This window comes from Arachis ipaensis, chromosome B05, assembly GCF_000816755.2.
Source record: "Arachis ipaensis cultivar K30076 chromosome B05, Araip1.1, whole genome shotgun sequence".
Lineage (NCBI taxonomy): Eukaryota > Viridiplantae > Streptophyta > Magnoliopsida > Fabales > Fabaceae > Arachis > Arachis ipaensis.
Window position 1 is genome coordinate 10,477,955 of NC_029789.2, and position 5,902 is coordinate 10,483,856.

Consider the following 5,902-nt stretch of genomic DNA (forward strand, 5'->3'; position numbering starts at 1 on the left):
ATCAGGAATTTCCATTGCCATGGTGGCAAACCTTGTCATGTAATATTTCAAGCTCTTATATTGACATTTCTTGATGGTGATGACGAAATTAGAGTTATGGACGTAGATCTTTGAGGCTGCGAAATTGTTGATGAATAAGTCGACAAACTCTTCAAAGCTGGAAATTGAACCTGCAGGCAAACTAGAAAACCATAATAAAGTAGCTCCATCCAAAAAAGTTGGAAACGAACAACATAAGATTGGATTAGAAGCGCCATTTAAAAGCATCATGGATTAAAATTTAGTGCTGTAGGTTTTGGGGTCGCAGAACCCCTCATATGGTTTTAATGTTGTTGGGAGTGTGAAATTTTTCGGCATTTGAAAATTCATTATTTCTGCCGAGAAAAGGATTTTTTCTTCTTTTTGTGGATTTCGGGGGAGTGACTTCCATCGTTGTATTTGTTTCAGAATGATGTTCATCCTCAGGATTTTCCTTGCTTGCATTCTTTTTCTCACCCTCCTCCTTATCCCCACCTATTCTACCCACTAGAAGGTCGGGCATTTTCTTTACTTCCGCATGGAGGGAGTATTCATATCTACTAATTCAGCATGAGTGCGAGGGGGGTGGTGTTACTGCATCGTTGTCCATGCTTGGAGTTCTAAAAAAAGAAGTAAAACAAAGAAAGAAAGAGAATTTGTGGGGTAACGCTAAAATTCAGTCCCACGGTGAGCGCCAAATGTTTCGTCAAGAATACTCTTCTAACTATAGCTTGTCATTGCTTCTTGATAAATGCTTTCACGTTTTCGGCACAGCAAAAATAGGAGATCCACAGAGCTTTGACTTGGACGTGGAATTTACAAAAAGGATTTTGACGTTTAAGTCAATAATATATCTCTTAAAGTGAAAATAAGTAAACTAAACGTATTAAGATTGTGATTTGTTCTCCGATTCTTCCCTTTAGCCTTGCTAGTGCTGCTATTTATCGTTGTTCAAGATAACCAACCTCTCACCATCATTTCTGAGTTTTGGTTCGAGTTCGAGAGAGGTGGAGGCCATTTTTTATTGGGCAGATCTTTATTTAAAATATTTTGAATAAGAATCTGAGGTATAACTGACGTCATCCGAGTTATAAGGGTTAAGAAAAAAAATTATTAAAAGAGAATATCATTTACTTTTATTTTTTTGTCATGGTATTGCTATTTTCTAAAACAATATTTTAAGTAATAATATTTGAGAATAAAAAAATAAACACAAACAGCTAAAATTTTATTTATTTAGTATCTAAATTTTATTAAAGATCTGTCGTTGGCCAGTAAATTACTATATGCACAAAGAGAGATTTGAATTCTCAACATACATTACCGTGCTAGTTAACTAAAGTTTTTAACCATATGTTGGGTTGGAAGTTTTTTAACCTTTAGGTAGCGTTTGTTTTCGGAGACACGACACGGAGACATGGACAGCACATTCTTAAAAAGCGTTTGGAAGCAAAGACATGGATACTGAACATATTGTCTCCGGGACAGTTTTTAATACTTTTGTGTCCACTCTTTTACGGAGGACAATGATGGACACGGATTTGGAAGAGAGACACGGACGTTTTTATGAATTTTTTTTCTTTTTTGTCCATGGTGCTATTTTTTATTATTCCACTGTTACCCCTTCTTATTTTTTCTATTTTGCGTTGTTCTTAGAAAGTACTTTTTTTTACTCCATGCTCTTTTTCTATCTCTACGTTCTTTTTCTTTCTCTTTTTTTCTCAGGTACTCTCTCTTTTTTATAAAAATTTTTATTGGACTGAATAATTTCTTTTTTCTTATCATTCTTACTTCAACATCATTTTAACTTTATATTATATTATTTGATTTGTAATAAAAATAATAACAAAAATAATTAGTCTGGAGACTTTTAAAAGATAAATATTATAAAAGTAAAATTGATATTTTAAAATGTTAAAAAATAATTTATAAATTATAATTGATTTTATATAATTTAAAAAAAATAATTTTTTGAAAGAAAAATAAAATTTTAGATAAAAAAAATAATTTTCTAAATAAAAATAGATTTTTATGTGCAAAAATTAATTTTTTTCCATTTAAAAATGGATTCTTTTTTTAAAACTGATTTTGTATTTAAAATTAATTTGGCTTATTAACCTAAATGAAATTTTTTATTAATCAAACTCAGATTTTTTTTGTTAATATTAACTATATGTATTCCTACATATTAATAATAAATTTAAAAAAAATAATTATATTTATAAATTTTATTTTAATATAAATATTATTATATAATTTTTTATTAAAATTTTTGACTGCTTCAAATATTTTTTTCAAGTTCCCACTGTCTGTACTCCTACGTACTCTTATTATTTATTAAATTAGTTTATACTCAAAAATTTGGAATCACATGACTATTTTAGTCATTTTATATAATATTTTAGTCCTGTCCATGTGTATCCAAACATAATACTAGACATTACATTAGTGTCCTATCCATCGTATCCAAACACGATACACAAAACATAATTTTTAATGTCTCTGTCCTATTGTCTTTGTCTCAGTGTTCTGTTCTGTCGTGTCTCTACAAACAAACGCTACCTTAAAAAACCATCAAGTTGTTGGATAATCATGGTGCAGTAACCCAATAATGCATGATTCAGCCCAAGAAAAAAACTGTGTGTAAAGTTAAGAGAGAACTGAAACCATCCAACAACCCACCAAAAACACCAAGCAAAAACTTTGTCAAGGCTTGTTTTTCTTTTTGGTGAACATTATCACTTTTATTTTTTGTTCTCCTATTTTTAATGAAGACAAAGAAGCCCAACAAGACCTGAAGATGAAATTTTATTTGACAAAAGATTGTATTATCAGCGTTTAGACCCAACAAAACAAAGGATTACAGGGTTGCATTGTATTAGTACTTACGTAGTTACGTAGATAATTTCCCTTCATCTTTCGTTAAAGTTAAAAAAATCAGGGCCTCTTGTTTTTTCTTTTTTTCTCCTTCCGGGAAGCACGTGAATTAGAAATTGGAGCCGTGTTTAACGAGGACTCTAGATAGTAACCCATATGCCATCGTGTAAATGACGCAATTCAACTTTCTAGTTCTAGGCGTAAAGATCACGCAGCTTTGAATTGTTCTTTTGGCCAGCTTATCTTTGCCGTCTATCGGTCTATGTATGTTGGGGTAAACACTAGAACGATAAACATAGACACCGCCATTGTCCCCACTATTTCCCAAAAATACCCCTCATTATTATTATTATTATTTTCAAAAGCGACACGTCACTGACAGCGCTACCCCACCCGATAAATAAATGAACCGCACCTAACTTTCCACGCCTCACAATCTCCTACCGTCAATACAATCAAATCTCAACCGTCAGATCTACACAGCCCTATTATATAAGATAGGTTTGGGTTTCCTCCTTTATGTCATTCATCTCCGGCTTCCCCTGATCCTTATCCTTGTCTTTTAGATTAGGTCAGATCTTGTTCACGCGTTTTCTCTGATACACCTATTCTCCATAGATCTGTATGGATCCGATCCAGAGCTACACGCCGATGGTGCTTTTGTTCGGGTATGGTCAATTTTCTATTGAATTTTCGCTTAGTAGAGCTTTGATGGATAGGTTTTTACAGTTTTAATTTTGTTTTACAGGTTCTACAAGGATCTGACGCTCGTTGCCTCAGATCTAACGTTCAGAGGTGCGCGCTTCACGTTCGTCTTGCTTTTGGAATCTGTTTCGTAGCAAGTCCTTTGTTCATGGGTTTATCGAGGCTCTTGAGGTGTTGTATTTTGCAGGTACGGCAGAGAATCGGTTATCGGATGGACACAGCGTAGATCCATAGAGAAACCAATCTGTTGCCGCTTTTCCCTAGTTGATATCTCCGTCTCCAGATCTACCATGATCGATTGCAGCGAAGCTCGTTCTGGCGAAGAACTCCGTAACCTATGTTGCAGATCTCAGAAATTGTAAAAGAAAATTAGTGTATGCTTTGAAGTTAAAGAGGAGGACGAGTGTGTGTGGATGTAGATTACGGGATGAAGAACCTCAATAACGCTGAGCGGGTTTGAGGTTTGGAATCCTGAGTGATCTTGTCATCCGACCTTTGCCATGACAGGTGCGCTTGCATGGCAGGTCAAACAAAGTTAATAAAAAAAGAATTTATTTGGTTTTGGGGGGTGAATCGCACGGGAGTTGCCCGGGGTCACCCCCTTGTGTGTGGTGTGTGCTTCCTTTTCGTTCTGCTCCCTTTTTATTACCTATCTGTTGCTCTTTCAACACCGGACGGGATGGAAACACCAGCGGATACGCATGCTCGTACGCTCCAATAATTGAGGTATCATCTTAACAGTTATTCGCATTAGATCATTATATACTTACGTATGCACCGTTAAAATTCGATGGAAAACTAATTTCTAATAACATCCCCACCCTAAAAGGAGCTGGTAAATTAAATAAGAAGTATCAAGTAGTTTTTATCGGTAGTTTTTTGGTATATGGGATATATATGCTTTTTATAATTTACCTAATATACATGGAAGCAACATCATTATGCAAATTCTAACACCTTGATCTTTTATTAATATTTTGAATGAAAACAGCTCGTTAGTTATCGCTTGTTCCTCAGTTAGTTTATAGTACAATCTTTTTTTTTCAGAGTTTATAGCTCATAGTACAATCTTCGTTTTTTTATAGCTCATAGTACAATCTTCGTTTTTTTAATTTTATATTAACAACGGAAATGTGCACCAACAGTTTTGTAATTTGGTATTAATTTCATTCATACTCATCGAGCTATTAATATAGGGGTAGTTATGCATTTTATAGCTCTACTACGGGTTTATGTAACTATGATGTACTTCAATGGAAAGGAAGAAAACACTGGCTGTAAAAAGTTTGTAGTTTAGAAACATGTTCTCTTTGAAGCCGATGTTGTCAGGAATATTGCTCGAGGAAATCTGGTGTTGAGGAGGGATGTAGCATTAACATTTTCGAGTTGTTGCAACCCGGCTGCTTGACGATTTTGAAGTCTTAAAGAAACTAGTCAACATTGGCAGTGGACCGAAGCTTCCACATGATGATTTTAGTATGGTTTTCTAGTCTTTCATCAATATATTAAGGTGAAGATTCTTTCAATTTCAGTACGTTTCATGTTCTATGTTTATAATATTTTACTCGTCTAACGAATTACATATTTAGTTTAGCTGGAAAACTGTAATGTTTACCGAAGCACGCCTTAAACCCCCACCCTCCCCTATTCTTTTTTCCTTTGTTTCTTTACACAGTAAATCCTTTGGTAGTTGATGCCGTTTTGTTGCATTTTCATATTCAGTAGATCCTTTTTTAAATGAAGCAATGCTAGTTCTTGTTGGTGAATTGTGGTGATTCTCTCATTTCGAGGGTTAACCAGTTCTCATTCAAATGATAGTTTTTGTTAGCTATGCATTGTGCTAGGATAGAAATGTGTTGTTTGGGATAAGTGAATTTTGAACCGATGAATTAGATTCTCTCTTTTCATGCCTTTGCTATGTATTTGTATGTTTGGGACTACCAGTTAAATACTCATAATTACGCGGGTAATTTGAAGTGTACAACTTATCTGACGTTACATGCAAAACATATATTGGATCTAGCCTTTTTCGAATGCTGGATATTAGTTTTGGATACGGCTGGTGCCACTTACGCAACATCTAGTGATGTTCGTGGAATGTGGTGATAATTTCCGTGAGATGTTTCTTCTGGAGGATGGCTTTTTGTGATTCTGAAATTCAGCTTTTCTGCTAAGGGTCTTGGATATTTTTAAGTATATTACGATGGCTTCTTGATTTTTCAAATGCAGACAAGAATGTCACTAATTTTTGGTGCGACATGTATATAGTTTTTTAGAAATTGGATATTAATCTGGTTTGTTT

The 5,902-nt window shown here is 34.3% G+C and overlaps 1 long non-coding RNA gene across 2 annotated transcripts; it reads left to right on the top strand.

Moving 5' to 3' along the window:
* LOC107642872 lies at positions 2,301-5,902 on the top strand. Of its 2 annotated transcripts, XR_001620709.2 has the most exons (3): positions 3,395-3,563; positions 3,644-3,690; positions 3,788-4,548. It is a non-coding gene; the product is annotated as an uncharacterized LOC107642872 (long non-coding RNA). The 2 variants fall into 2 exon arrangements; XR_001620708.2 differs by having other exon boundaries at positions 2,301-3,563; positions 3,644-5,902.